The sequence below is a fragment of the Trachurus trachurus genome (genome assembly GCF_905171665.1).
Source record: "Trachurus trachurus genome assembly, chromosome: 18".
Lineage (NCBI taxonomy): Eukaryota > Metazoa > Chordata > Actinopteri > Carangiformes > Carangidae > Trachurus > Trachurus trachurus.
In genome coordinates, this window is record NC_139909.1 from 8,134,000 (window position 1) to 8,154,394 (window position 20,395).

Genomic DNA, 20,395 nt, shown 5'->3' on the forward strand with positions numbered 1-20,395 from the left:
GAAAGGAAATTACCGACAGGCCCAGATCAGACAGATCTATAAGCAACTGCTGTCTAAGACAAGAATACAAATTGCAGTAAAATAACAGTCTCCAGTTCTCCACACTCACACAACCCATTTGCATGCTTTACCCATTACTTTTAAGCTACTTGCCAAACAACAATGCCCCAATCTCAACCTAGTTAAACAAGCTGCATGTAAGAAATGTATATAGTAATCATAAAATCACTCAATATGTCACCAGAGAGGAATCATGTTAATTTGACAAACTGATCTGACAACAATAGTACAGCCAGAATATTCACATTTCATTTTTTTTATTTGCAACAAATGAATGGAAACTCAATTTCTTTATTAACAAACAAAAAACGAAAGATGTTTCCACCAAGTACAACAATACCAGAAAGAGATTTTTACAGAATTTGCGACACTTTGATAAAAACAATGACATTTTTATTGTGTTGGAATGAGCTGTTACAGTTCAGCTCAACCAACAACTCTGCAGCCTCACTTACTGCTGTCATTTATTTGTAGTATTAATTTTATGAACAATTTCAAAATCATGAACTTTAACGAAATATTTTACACGTGAAATTAACTTTCACTGTGTTGTGATGAGCTGTTACAGTTCAATAACTGCAGCCTCACACACACTGCTGCTGCCTTCAGTAACAGTCCTGAGTTTACATACACTCATACGTCTCTTCTTGCCAGAAACATCAGAGAATTGACGGCCATAAAAACTTCAACTGTACGTTTACTGTCCTTCATGGATTCTTGTGAACACGTAAAGATCTTCCTGTTGACAAAATGTCTCATCACAAAACTGCAACTAAATGATTGAAAGTGTCTTAACTCTACCTACTGCCTTACATGTACTCTACACACACTACAAGAAAATGGTTTAACTTCTGTATGGACTTTCATGTGCTGCTCAAGACAGCAACTGAAGTTTCCCTCCTTTATGGGATTTCATGTGTGTCGCCAAATTCTCCAGCTCCATAAATGTTTTCCCACAAACACTGCAAACAAATGGCTTCACTTTTGAATGGACTTTTGTGTGAACCAAAAGACTACTCCTCTGGGTAAATCCTTTCCCACAAATAGCACAACTAAATGGTTTCTCCTGTGTGTGGTGTCTCAAGTGCACATTAAAACTCCCTGAATGTCTAAAATGTTTCCCACAGGTAGGACATTCAAATGGTTTCTCTCCTGTATGGATCCTCATATGTGTAAGAAGAGTACCTCTTCGACTAAATTGTTTACCACATGTAACACAGTTAAATGGTTTCTCTCTTGTATGGATCCTCATGTGGAGTTTAAGATCACATCTGTGACTAAATGTTTTACCACAGGTGGGACATTCAAATGGTTTCTCTCCTGTATGGATCCTCATATGTCTAAGAAGAGTACCTCTTTGACTAAATTGTTTACCACATGTAACACAGTTAAATGGTTTCTCTCTTGTATGGATCCTCATGTGGAGTTTAAGATGACTTCTTCGACTAAATGTCTTACCACAGGTAGCACACTCAAATGGTTTCTCTCCTGTATGGACTCTCATGTGTTCTTTAAGACTACCGCTTTGACTAAATTGTTTACCACATGTAACACAGTCAAATGGTTTCTCTCTTGTATGGATCCTCATGTGGAGTTTAAGATGACTCCTTTGACTAAATGTTTTACCACAGGTAGCACAGTAAAATGGTTTCTCTCCTGTATGGATCCTCATGTGTCTCTTCAACACCGAGGGTGCATTAAAAGTTTTCCCACACTCTGAGCAGCGGTGAGACTTCTTACAGTGAGACTTCTTACCAGTGTCACATTCTTCATCACTTCCATGAACAGCTTCACTGTTCAAACCTGACTCAGGTGCTCTGGTTTTTCTCCAGTCATCACTGTCTTCAGTCTCACAGGACGACTCTGAGACCTCATCATCTGTATCTGGTTGAAGATCTTCAGGTTGATCTGAGTTCCTGGCTGGTTCAGATCCTCCACAGTCGTCTCCATCGGCCTCTATCTGTTCAGCTGAGCTGCTGGATGGAGGCTCAGCCTCAGTTTGTCTTTGATGAGGTTGTAGGGACTGAGGTTTCTCCTCCTCATCCTCACTCTTCGCATGAACAGAAGTGAGGGGAAGTTCAAGAGTGGTCGATAGTTCCTCCTTTTCTTCTTTAAGATGGATACTCTCTGGGTTCTCCTGATCCAGACTAGAGGTCAACTCAGGAGGATCCTCTGCTTCAATCTTCAACAGGTGCTGATCACCTGCAGAAACAATGAAACACATCATGAACAACAGTGTCTTCATACTGTCACTCATATAACTGGTGTCTCTATAAACCCCATGATCACCTGCATTAGTGTTAACAAAAGTCAAAACAGGAACATAATTGTACCAGAGACGTCGCATCGCATCGCGGCCGTTCCCAGTGTCGCTTCTAGCGTATTTTGGGGGGACTTTTCTTTGTTTTTTGACAAACAGCCGTGTGTCAGAAAACAAAAAACAAAGAAAATACCATTGTTACTCTTTTGTAGAACTTGTTTGTGTCCAACATGTCCTGTTGTAAGGTTACCAGTGGTTAAATCCTGAATTGCAATACTCCAATAATGTACGACTATAAATATTCCTATATTGTGTGTGATGAAGACACGATTCAGCATCTTAACCTAAAGCACTGGTGTTTTACATCTTCAAATTAATCACAGAGCAACAGAACGTGTGGGGAAAATAACCTTTAATCTGATGGTTTTGGCGATGGCTCCAAAAACAGGACTATGGGAATAAATTCAAATAAAAAAAGGTAGGCTACTACTTGCTAGTTGATAATAGCTACGTCAATTTACAGAGTAAGTCGCCTCAACTAAAAGACCTTCTTATTATTATTATTATTATTATTATTATTAATCTTTATTGCAGACACAACAAGCGGTCCATATCAACAACAACAGACATGTTAAAACAGATTTAAGAAGGAGAGAGAGAAAAAGACATACACACAGACAGAGAATCAATTCTCCGCATAATTCATAAGCAGGCTATCCCACCAGTGTTTTCTAAGCCTGGAGGAATACCTATAGCAGCTCCTATCAGGGCTTGTCAAAGCCCCAATAATGCTGTTCCCCGAGTCATCCAGGCGGCACATAAAACGATACATTAAATTTCTTAGAAGTGCTTCACAATTGGGTACATTTAAATTAGCAAAGAGTTGACTCGCACTGTGCCACCTGGGCACCTGAAGCAACAACCTCAGTCCTATGAGCCGCCGCATACTGCTTTTCTTATAGCTACACCAGAGGTGAGCTGCATTGGTGTACAGAAAGATCTAAACAGGGAACATTTAACATCAACTGAGCACATACTAAACCTACGAAGGAGCATATTAGCTTGAGCATATTGCTTTGAACACTGCCTATAAATATCTCTATCATCGTGCCAATCATCAGTAAGAACATGCCCAAGATACTTTGTCTCCTGACATGTCATGAGCGGTTTATCATCTAGGAAGAACTGAGGAAACACTAATTTCTTGTCCTCTTTGCTCCTGACTATCATGACATTACTTTTCTTGTCATTAAATTTAATGTCATAAGCATTCCCATACTGTGAACATACCTTTAACAAACTTTGTAGGCCAGCACTGTATGGACTAAAAATAACCAGGTCATCAGCATACATTAAATGATTTACAACAGTATTTCCAACAAGACAGCCTGTGTTACATGTGTTCAGCTGTTTTGACAGGTCATCCATGTATACATTAAACAAAATGGGGGACAAAATGCCACCTTGGCGAACACCATTATTTAGGCTACATGAAACGGGGCCGACACAACATTACCCCATTTGACCCTCATTGTTTGGTTGGCATACCAGAATACAAGTGTTCTAAGTATGTACTTTGGAATACCTCTGGCTGACAGTTTCAAAAATAATTTTTCATGATTTATTCTGTCAAATGCCTTAGATGATCTATAAAGCACAAAAATACAGTGGAATTCTGACTTTTATACAGTAATGAGCTACAATTTCTTTAAGAGCATACACATGTCTGTACTGTGATTTCTTTTAAAACCAAATTGATTATCCATGGTTAAAATGAACGTTTCTATTCTTATCAATAAGATCCTTTCTAGCACTTTGGATAAAATGCTAGCAAGTGCGATAGGTCTATAGTTATCCATGCAGTTTAGTTTCCCAACCTTGTCCTTAATGACAGGCACTAACAGAACAGAGGTGAGAGAGTCTGGGAGGACCCCATGGATCATGAAACCTGTGAAGCACATTGCGAGGAGAGGGCAAAGCCTTTGGCTGGCATTTTTTAAGTGCTCAGCTGTTATGAGATCTATACCACAAGCCTTGTTGCTTTCTAACATCCCAATGACTTGATATACATCGTCAGATCTAATAATCATATTCACAGAAGAGTCAACATTTTCTACCTTCAATACATTACTTTTAACACAATTAAATAAGTTACAATAGTGTTCACGCCTAGGGCTGGGTACCGAGAGCCGGTTCCAATTTTGGAACCGGAACCGAAATCCCAAGATTCGACAACCGTTTAAAAATGCGCATTTCGATTCTTTATTTCGGTTCCTGGCAGTCACTCACACACACACATCACACGCGAGCACAGGACGGGAGGGTGGGGGTCATCCCCCAGTCGGTAATTTCTCCCGCTAATCACGGAAGGAAGACGGGTGGGGGTGGGGGTCTGCGGCGTGCAGCGGTGCAGGTCTCTGACTGCAGCGGGGACTATCATGGATCTGCTCCGTGACACTGTGAGACTGACCGCCGGTGCGCGCTGTGGGACGGGACCGGGGAACGGCAGCACCCGGTAATCACTAATAACCCGAAAACACAACGACAACGTCGGAAAAAGTCGCTTTTGAAAAAAAAAGAAAAAGAGAGAGACCTGCCGTGCCGTGTAACCACAACAACAACAACAAAAAAAACTGACAGCGAGTGAGTGTCACGACTTCCTGTATGTGGCCCTTCAAATTAAAAGCCCTCTATAGCCTTTATACTGTTCAGTCATATTGATTTTGACTTAATTTTGACAAGACACTGCTCCAAATGTTGTTGTTGTTTTCCTGCGACCAATTAAATTTTGGTCAGTCAGTGATTTTTGCTTGGTCGACTATTTGGAGGCAGCCCTAGTAACGTTATACAAAAACATAGTACTATATTTATTTACTTTCTAATTAATATTGGTATCGGAATCGGTAATCGAAAAGAATCGGAATCGAAATGAGGAATCGAAATAGGAATCGGAATCGATGAAAATGCAAACGATACCCAGCCCTATTCACACCAGAGCTCAGCTATCTTGGCTGGTTCACAAGCTCCCTCTATGTTAGATGGTAGGGAGGATTTACAGTTGTTCATAACTCTGACCTCTTTCCAGAAATCATAGGGATTATTATCCCTCAACTTCCTGCCAAGTGAATCAGCTCTCATTTTGTTCTCATGTCTTTTAAAGGTTCATGAGGCAAGAAATGCACATGCGTTTTAAGTTTTTTACTGCTAATGGGCGATGAAGCGTTCAAAACCAAAAAGAATGAGCCCACTCGCGTATCTCTCCGTTGCCTTGAACAGGCTGTGTGCTGCATAATGCGCTGCAATTCTGGGTCCGAATTTCCCGTGCTGTCCGCGGATGTGACGTCAAATGGCGCTGCATGCGCGTCCTCGACAGTTCGGCTTTCCACCGCTTGCCACCAGCGGTCGGCGGATGTCTTGCAGCCTGAACAGTCATGTGAGCAGCGAGTAGAGAAATAACGTCACTTTCTTACATTTTAATATTTTTTCATGCGAGAAAGTGACGGTTTAGATTCCCAATCTGTTGTCAGTTCATCCAAATAACGTCTGTAAGTACTAGATTTGCTCCGACATTTTTCGGAGGAGTGCAGAGCCACACACGCAGCAGCAGCAGCAGCAGCAGCAGCAGCGGCTCGTCACAGAGGCTGCAGCCGGGGAGCTGAGCTCATCGGCCGGGCAGCAGCTGTCCTCCTCCCAGGAAAGAAAACGAGCCCAGTAACTTCCCCACAGGTTTTTAGAGGTTTTCTGCCGGCTGGTTGAATTGTTTTTAGGAGATATAAACGGTGGTCTCATTGATGAAATCTAACAGTGGCACTGTGGCAGTCGCATTACTTCATTTGAATGAAAAGTGAAGCTTCAGGTGTGTGTGAGCAGCGCAGCCTTGGGGCTCTGTACGTACAAAAATCACCATATTTAGGCAGGTAGAGGGGCTGACTGGCAGAGATGAGAGATAGTGAAAGCTGTTCTTTTTTTCTGTGAGAGACTGCTGCGGTGGACCCAAACGAAACTGTGGCGGCTGATTAATGGAAAACACTGGTATAGTAACGTTACGCCGTTTCCAATTCAGCCACAGTGTCACTGTCACAGCATCAGCTGCACTGCTGTGGAGAGTTGATGCGCGCTCCCGCACCAGCTTGGCTGATGGCTGCAGTAACCCTGACGGCCGCTACGGCCGTTGTATCGCTAGTGAGTTTTATTCCTCGATCTTGCCTCGAGCACCTTTAATAAAACGTAGTGCATATTTATATTTTGCATTGGTAAGTTTTTTATGCTCAAATAATGTCCCTTGTCTAGGCCTACCAGCATGTGACCAGAGCTTGAAAGCTTCTCTCGCTGCAGCATGCTGTTCAGCTACAAAGTCATTCCATCCAGGTTTGATGTTACAAGCCTTGTTTTTATGTTTACTTAAGGGCTTACTAGAAGCATTAAGGGCAGCCACAATATTGTCATACATACCACAGAGTTTGATACTATGATTTGGATTTTTACAGTTCATGTTAAAACACAGAAGAGCATCAATAGGCAACTCAATATTACTTAAAGCAGATATCAGCTTCACGGCCGTTTCGGCTAATGCTGCGTTCAAGGCAGGCTTTTGAAACCGTAAGTTACAGCTTCAAGTCACAACTACGACTTGGTAGCGTTCCAGGTAACCCGTAGCTCGTGTTTTTACCATCCTGTTGTCTGTGAAAGTTCCCTATAACGGCCACTCGTAACTTCCGACCCGTGAACTCGTACCAGATCGAACTGGTATGACTTCACAGGAAGGAAAAACACAAAGTACGAGTTTCTTTGAACGCACCATGAGTTAGCAGCCCCCGCCCTTGTCAGGCATCAATTGGTCCTCGTGCTACGTCACCACATTCACGCGCATCCCTTGGCTGCACACACAGCCCTTCATGCCGTTCTCTCTCCTCATTGGATAACACTTGTATCCCACAAGGAAAATTTTCTCCTCGGGTTACAGCAGAGCAGAGTGACGGAGAGACTCGTGTTTAGGCTGAAATACTTCATGTAAGTGATTGCTGACGGAAAATAGGACTATTTAGGACTTATATTAACAAAAACATTCCACTGATATCTGCTTTAACAAGTTTTCAGTTTCAATAAAATATCGATTTAAATCCTCTTTAGTCAGATTTGACCAATCCAACCTTCCACTATTAGTGTCAGCAACTTTATCAACAAGCAATGGTATTTCAACATTCAAGGAGATGACAATTGGTATATGATCAGTAGTAGCCATTCCATAATATATATCCATGTTATCTATAGCTGCATGGGCATCTGCTGTACACAAGCAGTGGTCAAGCCACGAAGTTGTGTGCCAGGCTTCACTGACATAGGTAAAACTGTTGTCAGGCAGGAAGATTTTACTGGATAATATGAGATTGTCATCACTACAAAATTGTAGCAGGTGTTTAGCAAATAAAGATTTCTGATCAGACAAATCAGCGTTAAAATCCCCAACAACAAAGTCAGAAGATGAACCATTATCCTCAATGAAGGAATGTATGGTTGCTAATCTACTCAAAAATTCATCCTCAAATTCACGAGACTCATAAGGTGTATAAATATTTATGAGTGTAAACTTCTTTTTAAATTGATTTCAAGCCCAATGGCCCAGTCGACATTCAATCTTAAAACATTAACAAATGGATCATATCATATTCATATTCTTATTCCAGAATACTGCCACACCTCCAGGTGTGTGTAACTCCCCGACTTTATGTGGCTATCAACAATTGTACAATGGGGAGCAGCGCAGGAATTTCACGAGGGCCACGAGGGCCTCGTGAAATTCCTGCGCTGCTCCCCGTTGTACAATACATAAAAGTTAGAAGATAAATGTAGTACAATGTGTCCTCTTTCTCTACAAACCACAACTTTGAGGTGAAATGATCTAAAACTGAATCACCAACCGGTTTTGTTGAGGACGACTCGAGGCTGCAGGAGAACATCCAGCAGGTTCCTCTGCCGCTCGATCTCCTGTCTGAAGCCCGAAGCCTCCGCCTCGTATCCGGCTACGACTCTGTCCACGGCCGCTAAGATTTCCTGGGAGGCGGCGGCGAGTCTCTCGGTAACAAATCCTCTCAGAAACTCCACCTCAGACATTTTACTCAAAGTCTTTGTTGTTCCTGGCAGCCAGGAGACCCGTCCCGAGCCCCAGTGTTGCCAACTCCTCTTTTTTTTTTTTTTTTTTTTTCTCCAAACTTTATTTAAAAGTTCCAATCACAGTCAGAACATTGACCGTGGACAATACAAAACAGTCAGGCAGTGTTGCCAGAGAATTTCTAATATTGAGGAGAAGTGCCACTCTCGTCCTACTTCCGGGTTTTCGGTACACGTCTCTGTCCATGTGGGGGCGCTCGCAGGCGAGTGCAGAATGAATGGGAGTCAATGCGGGATACACCCCTAAAAATCCACTTTTCTCTGGAAATAATTTTTTGTCAAGTAATTTGAATATTATTATCAAAAGGGGGAAGCAATAAAATGCACTTGGCTGAATATTGGATTTTTTAAGTTCACTTTTCTGTTCTAAAAAGCTGTTCAAAAAACATGATGACGTCACAGACAAGAGGTGCTGCTTTACGGTAATTTCTGAGTCACCTCAGAGCACGATGACAGCCCCTCCAGCCCGTCTACAGAACCGCGGACCGTAACCAGGCAGTACTGCTCTCTGTCCACACATGAAGATTCACTTTTCATTCAAACAATAAACTAATGCTACTGCTACAATTGTTAGATTTCATCAATGAGATGAACATTTATCTCCTAAACATAATTTAACCAGCCGGTGGTAAACCTCTAAAAACCTACGGGTAAGTTAATTAGCTACCGTTTCCTCCGCTGGGATCGACGACAGAGGTAGGCCGACCGAGCACGTCAGCAGACCGGCTGCTGCCGCTGTGATGTCGTTTTTAGACACTTTTTCCTTCTTTCAAGCATATTTTCACTTGGAATAAGTAGAAAAAATCTGATAGTGGAGCAAGTTTTTCTTTCTTATTACAAGCACAAAAAACTTACTTTCACTGGCAGATTTTTCTACTTATTTCAAGTGAAGATTTGTTTGAAACAAGTGAAAATGATCTAAAAACAAGTTAATTTTTTAGGTTATTAGTCTTATTTTAAGTGGAAAGAGATTAGTTTTGACTAGAAATGAGACATTTGGACAAGAAATAAGACAAATATTCTTGGAAAGATGTTGAGTTTTTACAGTGTACTATGAGTATTAGTCAGGGTCTTATGCAGAATAATTCAGTCATACAAAGATTAGACTACTGGGGTTTTTTATGGGCCCCACTGGGTGCTGGGCCCCTAGAATTATCATCACCTTTCTCCCCTATACAACGGCCCTGGTTGACAGTCAAAGAAGAGCTGTTTACTGTGACTGTGATATAATAGTAATCAATAACCATGCCATGAGGTGGCGCCCTTGCCTTGACTGTGAGAAACAATATAGGCTACTCAAAAGCGAACTGAGCATTAAAAAGAGAAGAGAAAATTATTTATCAAGTTGCGTTATAGTTGCTAAAAGGAGTAGGTTTAATTTTGACATTGGTGGGGTCACAAAAGTGCTCCAAGGCAGCACTCCTGAAAGTTGATATATTTTGCATTTGCAATCATAATTTAATGTTATGTAGAGCTGAGTAATAATGAAAAAAAATCAGCATGTTTATAATGCATATCTGAATATCTAAAAAGAATATAAGAATTAAATGTATTCTGTAATGCTGAAAGACAAAAAGGCAACTTATGGCTGAAGTGAACCGTGCATTACGGCGTGACACTCGTGTCATTTGGTGCGACGTTCAGAATTGTGACAAGAAAACAGCATTGTTAGTGATAAATTGTGAAAATACCCACAGAACACAAGGAAAATAGAACCAGCAAGAGTCTCAAGCATTGTGTTAAAGTTATTATTCTCAACTATCTTGAAAGATTGAGGAGCGATGTCCTCCTTTGCATGATGATTTTGGAAAACAATCCAAAATATAGTGACTTTTCTCAAGGAAATGTTAAATATCAGATCAGTCATGATTAAAATATATGATTAAGTCACTTAGAAAAGAAAAAAGTACCCCATTTTCATTTTATTTAACATAGCTTTCAGCAAATTGATGAAATACATACAGGAAATTGAAGAAAAAATGCTTATTTTGATGCAAAATCTTCAAGAACACATATATTTGTAAAGTTAAGAATCATGACAACACAAAAAGTAATTTTCAGAGATAATATTTGTAGTTTTTTCTGGCTTATATGTCAACCACTGTAATGTGGGCGTTGCAAGTGTCAGCAGAGCTATACAGTATGTGGCAGGTATACAGCTTATAATCTTTATGGTAGAATATGTAATGTATAATACTACTGTGCAATGATTCAGATATTGATTGAGGTTGTCAGTGAACGCATCGTGTACAATTACCGTGTTTTTTTTTTAATGTTACTATCAAACTGTTGTTGAACTAATTTTACCGTTTCTCTGTAGAGGAAACCACGACACAACCAACCACAGCTACAGAGTTAGAAGGAGGGTCAACTCCACAATCACCATCAAGTTTTTGATAATTTTATGTTACTATGTGATAAGTGGTTAGCATATCTTTAAAAATGAACTAATTTCCCCTTGGGGATAAATAAAGTATCAATCAAAAGAAAAAACCCACAATATATTGAAAATCTTTTATTAAAAAAGTAATGAATAAATCCTACATTGAAAATATCAAACAAAATAAAAATATTAAACATAAATTCATTTTACAATTATTAAATGTACAGTATGTGGTCCAATGGTATTAATTCATTGGATTATTAAGATGCCTTAACTGATATTTAAAGTCATAAATTTGAATTTTAGTTTTTGTAACTTCAAATTTAACATTATTTGCAAGACGGAAACTCTTAATACAACTATTAAACAAAGGAAAACCAAGTCAAAAGCCAGCTTTATTGTTAGAGGATTGAAATTGTGTCCCCCTCCGACCCCGAGGTGCAAACAACAAACGAGTATGAAAAAAAATAAAAGCACTAGGCTATGTACAAATATATATTTTTTATAACAAACTTAAAAGATAAAGATAAAACTTTTCATTTAAAAATATGCAGTACTTCAGTTTAGTTTTTTTTTTTTATTTTTTTTTTTACAAAATATTATAGCCAATCAACATTGACCCCAATGCAAAAAGCTTGTGTTGATGTGAGCAGCTGTGTTACATTATATATTCACATCTAGACACCACAGCCCACTTGCACAGACACGTTAGAGGTGGTTTTATAGCTCACAAACACCTGTGTGTGTGTGTGTGTGTGTGTGTGTGTGTGTGTGTGTGTGTGTGTGTGTGTGTGTGTGTGTGTGTGTGTGTGTTGCTTTTACACCAGAGTTTCGTTGACGCCGTCAGCAGGAGGTTGGCCCACACTGTAAAAAAAATTCCGTAGAATTTACGGTAAAATACTGGCAGCTGTGGTTGCCAGAATTTTACCGTAGAAAATACGGTCACAATGTATTACACATTACGGTATGCTGTTTTGGCAACCGTAAATTTCACAGTAGAGAACTGTTATTTGTTTACGGTAATTTGCTGTAAAAATAACAGTTATAATATAAACCTGTTTACGGTAAATTCTTTTAAAAATAACGGATATACTGTAAACCTAATTACAGTCCATCAGTGAAAAAACACGGTAAAACTGTAAGATATAGTACGGTATTTTATTGCAAAATTCACGGTAAAATACTGGCAGCTGTGGTTGCCAGAATTTCACCGTAAAAAATACGGTACAACACATAATGGAATTACAGTTTGTTGGTGTAGATTTTACAGTCAGAAAATGCAAATGGTAAATTATTAAGGAAATAACCAATTAAAGGACAATTCCAGGCGAATTCAACTCGGGGGTGTATTTTCCTATCATTTTAGGTCTAAAAGAAGGAATCTTAAGATTTTCAGTTTAATCGCTCCTGTTTTGCGGTAGTTGCGTCTGTCCCCGCATCGCCACGGCAGCAATGAATGGGAGTGGATGTAAGTTCCGCTGTTTAGGCTGTTTCCATCCCTCAAAGCCGCAATTTTTTTCCACAGACAGCGTAAGATGGAGACTCAAACATGCACCGAGAAGTTTATTTACTTCAAGCAAGCCGACATGTTTGTAAAACTAGATCTAATTCAAAGTCTCCCAGAGTCTTGCGCGAGCCCGAAGTTGCAGTGCTGGTGTATTCAGGTGCAGTTGGAGCTATCGTTTGTGTCATAAACACAGGAATACCAACTCTTGACTTGCTTCAAGTGTACATTTTTTTCCACAGACAGCGTCAGGTGGCTACTCAAACATGCGCTGAGAAGTTTTTTTTTACTTGAAGCAAGTAAAGAGTTGATATTCCTGTGTTTATGACACAAACTGTAGCTTTCCTACTGCACCTGAACACACCGAGCACGGCAACTGGGTCTCGCGCGAGACTCCGGGAGACTTTGAATTAGATCTAGTTTTACAAACATGTCGGCTTGCTTGCTTAAATAAACTTCTCGGTGCATGTTTGAGTAGCCATCTGACGCTGTCTGTGGGAAAAATTTGCGGCTTTGAGGGCTGGAAACAGCCTAAACAGCGGAACTTACATCCACTCCCATTCATCGCTGCCGTGGCGATGCGGGAACAGACGCAACTACTGCAAAACGGGAGCGATTAAACTGAAAATCTTCAGATTCCTTCTTCTAGACCTAAAATGATAGGAAAATACACCCCCGAGTTGAATTCGCCTGGAATTGTACTTTAAGCCCATTGTAAACCAAAGTACAGACTATAATTGATAAACTTTAAGAACCTCTCTTTGCATATACACATTCTCTGTGAAAAACAGAACTTGTCCAGTATACTCACAAGGCAGTGTTGACATCTTGAAAAGACAGTGTGTGTCCATACATATGAAGAAGGATAGTCCATGATAGAAGAAATAAACATAATGAAAAAAGGAGCCACTTGTCCTGTGTTGATCAACACTAATGAGTCACTGAGTCCAGACTTGGCTGAAGAGGGCTCTTAACATATACATGGTGTTCAAGAAACTGGAACTTAAAGCATCCAGCAGTCACCAGTTCTGCTTGAAGACTCATATATTGTCCATTTGGTGTCCACTGTAGACTGGCATGATCCTCTCTGCAGCCAGAAAACAGAAACAAAGCAAAGGTTAGATTGATGCAGTGCCTGAGCATGGTGCCTACAGAGATAAATTCAGCCTTCTGTTGTTAAACTGAGCTCCAATGAGCTATACATAGAATGAAACCAGCACTCTGGAATATAGTTTTGCAGGTCATCAGGAGTATTTCATTTATTTTATTGTATTAGTGTAAAAGGTAGAAACTGTCACTTTTCAGGACTAAATGATCATCAGTATTTGTTTCACCCTTGTCGAATTGCAGCCAAAATCCTGAATCCTGTCCGTAATACAGATTTTTTTTCTACTGTATGTTTGTATGAAGCTGTTGGCACCGTGCATTTGTGGGAGATCGATTGAGTGAAGTTTGAGTTGTGCTTGCATCTACTCATTTGCTACACTGACATAAACCATTGCTTACCTCTAATTAGCCTTGACAAGACTGGTGTTTGAGTCATTGGGTCCAGACTTGACTGAAGACAGGTGGGACAGAGTCTCATACAGACATGGTACAATGTTGAAGAAACTTTGGGCAGGTGTTGTCATCATTCCTGCTTGAAAATTCACCAGCAGTCTTCAATCAGGTGTTTACTGTGGACTGGCATGAACCTCTCTGCAACCAGACAAAGAAAGACAACAAAGAAAACATTGTTAATGATAATGATAATTATTATTATATAGCACACTGTTGCAAAGTGCTTCCTGCAGCAACAACAACAACAAACAAAACATTAATAAAAGAAGTTGGAACAGAAAAAAAAAATGGTGAATGAAGAGTAGGTTTAAAAAATCTAATAGAAAGGCCAACCAATAAATATGATTTCAGGAGGCGCTTAAAACAGTTAACAGATTTAGCAGATCTAATAGATTGAGAGAGATTGAGGGAGAAACTGTGGAGGCTACAGCTGAAAACACACAATCCTTTGGATTTGACATTAAATCAGTGATTTTGATGTTTTTTTTTAAGGATAGTTCCGAGGATTTATCCTTAAGGAACTCCAGATAATAGGGTAGTAGACATAAATGGGAGACATAATTATTGATGTGGCCATGTAAATATTTGACAGGTATGAAGAAACAAAAACATTTAGGCTAATGGCAGCACCAGTTCAGAAGCCTATCAATTTAAATGTACTCACTGAAGCTGAGTGTTGATAACGCTGAAGATGTACTGGCCATGCCACATTCCTGCAAAGTAGGCTGCCTTGCATTCTCCAGCTGCACCATGCTGAGGAGAAGGTAAAATGATTTTGTAGTGTTAAAAATGTGTACAACTAAGGATGGGATGGTTCTGTACAAATATAGTATATGTTGAACACAAAATGAACTCATGTAACACTTCAGTAATAATGATAATGGACAGAAGTAGCTACATGGATATCTGAACAAGGCAGTTTTAGGCCGGTGTATTTTCCCTCTTCCACACAAACACAGTAACACATAACTTTACCTTAACAGTAATGATGTTGGCCTCCCTTAGGAACTTCTGCACCTCCATGAGAGCAAGGCTCCTCTTCAGACCGTCTATCTCCATGTGCTAACGTTAGCTTCCACATACTTTACTCTGATTAGAAAACACAAAAACTCTGGTTACTCTCAGGTCCTGTCTCTCACGCTAGTCTCATGCTATAGTAGTCAGCGTTATTAGCTTAACGATCCACCGTTAGCGTTAGCATAACGACCGTTATCGTTATTAGCATAACAATAGACCGTTAGCTGTATTAGCATAACGGTCGTTAGCGTTAGCCTAGCCATCGTTAGCGTTAGCCTAGCTCATGTGCTAAACGGCCAAAGTAACACAAACCATGCTCATTTTTAAATACTTACAGTTCATCTGTAGCTTTTCCACGGACAGTTGGTATCGATCCAACCTGAGAAAGTCCAGTCCGATCCACTGACACTCGTTGCTGAAGCAGTCAGACTTTTTTGCAGACTGAAGCTGGGGCATTTCCATCAAAAATAAAATTAATCCACTTTACTTATGTCGTCTTTGGCTGACAACAGAGCAGCTTGGTTGTAACCAGGTTGTAACGGCGCTCCGGCCAAAAATAACGGATCTTGGTGGCGCGCAGCAAACCAACCGTTGACCCAACAAATGGGTTACTATGGTTACTGCTGGGTCACCTGTAGGTCACCCAAGCCAGAGCTGACTCAAGCTTCTTCTTTTTTTCCTTTTTTCTTTCTTTTTTTTTTTACTGTGTGTAGGTATGTTATGGAGACTACATGTTTGTACAATAGAGATGTTTGTATTTTAAAAAAATATATATTTATGTCTAAACTCTTTTGCACATTTATTCTGAAATATATGTTACATATAGGCTATTACATGTTATTTTGACTTAGTATCTTAATCTTATCTTAATTCTGTTTTGACAACATGTAGTTTTTCTATTGCATTAAGTGCTTCACATCGACCCGAACCATGGACGGCGCCAGGATTTTTTTTCTACCGGTGCTAAGGGGGGGCTTGACCAATACGTGAGGGTGCTAAAAAAAATAATCGATTTACATGATTGGTAACTTTATGGTTCTCTTTTTTCAATAAAAGCAGTATATGATACACAGCACAAGCATATTGGAGTATTTTATAATTGAATCTGGCCAAAGAATATTCAATAAAATAACTAAGCCTCATACAAGCGACCACAATAAAGCAATGGAAAAAATGTTTCACAAAAGTAAAAAAGTGACAGATTCAGCACCGGACAGCGACCACGCGCCTGCCAATAACCAAACAATAGACTACCCAAAATGCGACAAATGTATTTATTCCATTGCATTTAATGAAAACTAACAACTGTGCATTGGCAATATTGTCTTTGATCACAACATCATGAAATAACAGTGAAATTAATAAGGCTACAAAATGCAGCCGCAACGAGAACAGTTTCATCACATCATCACATCAAATGTATCGCAACATCAGGGGAAAACGCACCAAAGTTGATTTATAAGAGGACGAAATTAACAAGGCTACAAAATGCAGCCGCAACGAGAACAACTTCATACAACATAGGCTACAGTAAAACATGGAATTAGGCCTAATAGCCACAGCGAGAAGAAACAACAAACACCCTGTGCCTGTTAAATTGGCAAAGCACACACTTAGAACATGCTCATCACAATCTTGGTGATTACATACTGCAAACAAAAAATACATGGCACGTCCTGCTGTGCAAATCGTTACAGTGTAACAGATTAAATCTCACATCATCACATCAAATGTATCGCAACGTCAGGGGAAAACTCACCAGAGTTGTTTTATAAGAGGACGATGCGTCTGTTGCTGTGGTTAAGTGCAAATGAGTCTATAATCTTCTGGACATCCAGGGCCTTGGTTCGTTCTGCGTGTATGGACAGGCAGGCCAGGTTGCTGAGTCGCGGGTTTGCCATCCTGTTCCTCAGGTAGGTTTTTACGCGCCGCATGCAGGAAAAACTGCGCTCACATGAAGCGGACGTTACAGGCAGTGTAACAGCTATGCGTAAAAGTTTATATATGTCCTCAAATGAGTCTTTGAAAGGTTTAACCATGGACAGAAATTCCACTGTGCTGCTGACTGCTTCACCTTGTTCTTTTTTTCTCTGCAAGAGCCGGCGCATTTGGTGCACCTCAGCCAGCAGGTTGTCCTTTTTGATCCCATATAACTGTGCCATGGGTTCAAGGCTTTCCTTTTCGAGGAATGTGGCATTTTGCGGGTTGAGGGCTGACGTGCCCATTAGAACTGCACCTGCCTCTGTTGAAAACCGTCGTGTCATTTCATTCACTAGTCGGTCAATGACAGGGTAGAATGAGGATTCTCTCAGTTCTTCTGGAGAGGACATGGATGGATGTTTTGTTTGAGTTGGAGCTTCAACTACATAGTCCTGCAGGTGGTGAGGTTTTTGGGATTGTCTCTTTTCTTGTGGGAGCTTTGGTGGTTTTGCGACACCGACGTTGGCGCACAGGGCCTCTGCCTTGCTCCATATGGCTCTCCAAGACTCCTCTGTGCGCTTTTCTTTTAGGCCCGCGATTACCGAGTGCGCGAGGTCAGTGGCAGTCTCCAGCAAAATACTGGGGGACTGCAGAGTGTCAGACATGAACTTTGCTGTACGAAAAAGATCCTCAAACAGAATGAGGTTGAGGATGAATTCAGCATCAATGAGTGAGAGTAATGACCGCGCGTCAGTGGCTCTGCGTGGATTTGGTTGCGCTTTAATGTCATTTAAGGTTGCAATGATGGCGGGTAGGGTTTTTTGCACAGCCCACAACGAGTAGTACTGGCAGGACCAGCGCGTGTCAGACAGTTTTTTAAGTTCAATTGGCTGCTGTGAGGGCTCAATTTCCCTTTGCTTTTTAATGAAATGGGCATGGACAAACGAGCCTGAGAAAAACTTGTACATGTCTTGCACAATAACAAAAAAATCCCCGGCTGGCTTCACGTTTCTGACACAGTCCACCAAAACAAGATTGAGGCGGTGTGCATGACAATGAATGTATATTGCCTGCGGTACCTCTTCTCTGAATTTCTCTTGGACTCCGTTGTGAACCCCGGACATTACGGCAGCGCCGTCGTAGCACTGAGCAATACAGGCGGTGTGATCAATGTTACATTTACTGAGTGTGTCTTTGATCGTAGCAAAAAGTGACTGAGCATCTAAACCATCAGCTGGTGTGAAATGGAGAAATTCTTCCACAACCTTTTCATTTTTCAGGTAGCGCACCACGACAGACACTTGTTCTGTTTTACTCAGGTCCTTACTTTCATCAACCATCAAGGCAAATAATTCAGCATTATGTATTTCACCACTTATCTGATCTCTAATCATATTTGCCATGATGTCCAGGATTTCATTCTGTATATCATGATGCGTGTACTTCGCATTTCTTGGATTATCTGATATTTTCTGTGCAACTGTTTTGTCAAATTTCCCTATGACATGTAAAAGTTCGAGGAAATTTCCCTGGTTGACAGCCGTGTCATCCTCTGTGTCTCCTCTCTGTGAAAGCCCCTGGTATGCAGTGAAACGCAGTGACTCCACAACTGCTCTCATATACTCTCTATTCTCTTGGACTATTTTTGCATGTCCATCACTCAGAGCATTGCATATTGTTGAGCCAGACTCTTTATGAATAGTCCACTCATTCCACGCTGCCATAGCATATTTATGCTCCACACTAGTATTGTGTGTCTTGAACGAACTTGTTGCTTTCTTCCAATTCTGGTAGCCATCATGAATAAATGCTGCCTTCTCTCCGTGGTTTCCTGGGCGTTGAAAGTGGCGGCAGGCAAAGCAGAAAACACGATCTTTTGAAATTGAATACTCCAGCCATTTGTAGTCGTCATACCACCTACGATTGAAGTAGCGGTCTTGGTGTCCCACTTTCGTGGCCGGATAACGCCGGAGAAGAGGCCGCCTTGGTTCTTCAGCAGGTGACTGACTTAGATCAGAGGGAGCGGTACCTGTGTCAGCGGCGCAGGCAGGGCCGGCAGGGCCGGCAGGGCCGGTAGAGCAGCTTGCGGCGATGGACTGCTCTGGTGCTGCAGGTTCTGGCTCAGCGGCAGCAGTTCCTCCCTCAGAATCATTTTTTGGTTTATCTCCTCCTTTTTCATCTTCTTCTACCACTCTTTTTCTTTTAATAAGGAAACGATCCATATTGCAGGCATGGAGATTGCAGGCAGCGACTAGCTAGCCAGCCTAGCCGAACGCTCGTGTATCCATGGTGACAAGAGACGCTCACACACACGTCTACACTCTGGGCTATACTAATCAATGGGAAACAGGCAAGCGGGGATTGGATTTTTTAAACTTAATATATATATATTAAAATATACAATGGAATGATTGCAATTGTTTTTTTAACTTAATATACATGTTTTATAATATGAAATAAAATTCTTGAGGGGGCTTAACTGGGGCTAAACAGATTTTTGACGGGGCTATAGCACCCCCTAGCCCCGGTGTGGAGCCGTCCATGACCCGAACAATGCCCACGTGACCACAGCCTGTCCTGATACCATACTTTTTAACATTCTACTTTCTATAGAAATGATGGTATGATTTAATGGTTGTGTACCGTAAATTTAAACGTAAACACCAGCAAAATCTGTAATTCAGACAGAATGATACCGTCAATTTTACGGTAATTACACGCTTGTGACATTATGGTATTTTACCGTGAATTTTGCGAACTTTTTACAACATTCACAGTAAAATTCCATATTTTCTACTTAGTAAGACCGTAAAATTTAAAGTTATTTACTGTATCTTGATTTACGGTAATTCAGTGTATTTACTACAGTGATATACTATTTTTGATTTTACGGTATTTTACTGTTGCTATTTGACAGTTTTTTACCGTAATTTCTACGGACATTTCTTACAGTGCACATTCAGCGCTGCCTGTCTCTTACGGTTTCTAAAGATCATAACAACTACAACAGCATCAACTATAACCATAAAGGGAACTATCGAGAACACCACTTCTTTGTGGTCAGACAGTCCACTCACGTTTCCTCTATCGTGAACCTTTCCTTTGTCCTTGTTTCCTCCGTCCTCATTGCTGAGGTCTTCATCCTTTCCTTTGTCCTTGTTTCCTCCGTCCTCATTGCTGAGGTCTTCATCCTTTCCTTTGTCCTTGTTTCCTCCGTCCTCATTGCTGAGGTCTTCATCCTTTCCTTTGTCCTTGTTTCCTCCGTCCTCATTGCTGAAGTCTTCATCCTTTCCTTTGTCCTTGTTTCCTCCGTCCTTATTGCCGAGGTCTCCTCTCCCGTTCTCACCTCCAGCTGCTTGATCTGTGGAGAAGTAGCAGATTATCATATGTCAGGTCTCGGTTGCTCAAAATTAATCTGATTGGATTTATATTTTGCACCTGATTTTTTAAACCAAAACAGTGATAAAGTAAATAATAAGTTAACTTTTGATTATTCTACAATTGAAGAACTTTTCCCCAACCA

At 40.7% G+C, this 20,395-nt stretch overlaps 2 long non-coding RNA genes across 2 annotated transcripts in view; both read right to left on the reverse strand.

The window, feature by feature from the left end:
• LOC311002144 overlaps positions 1 to 20,395 on the reverse strand; it is a 475,958-nt gene that overhangs the window by 324,293 nt on the left and 131,270 nt on the right. The window lies entirely within an intron of this gene.
• On the reverse strand, positions 13,301 to 15,451 carry LOC311002255. Its single transcript, XR_014596235.1, has 5 exons — positions 15,288 to 15,451; positions 14,911 to 15,024; positions 14,600 to 14,688; positions 13,882 to 14,073; positions 13,301 to 13,462 (listed from the first exon to the last, which is right to left on the reverse strand). It is a non-coding gene; the product is annotated as an uncharacterized lncRNA (long non-coding RNA).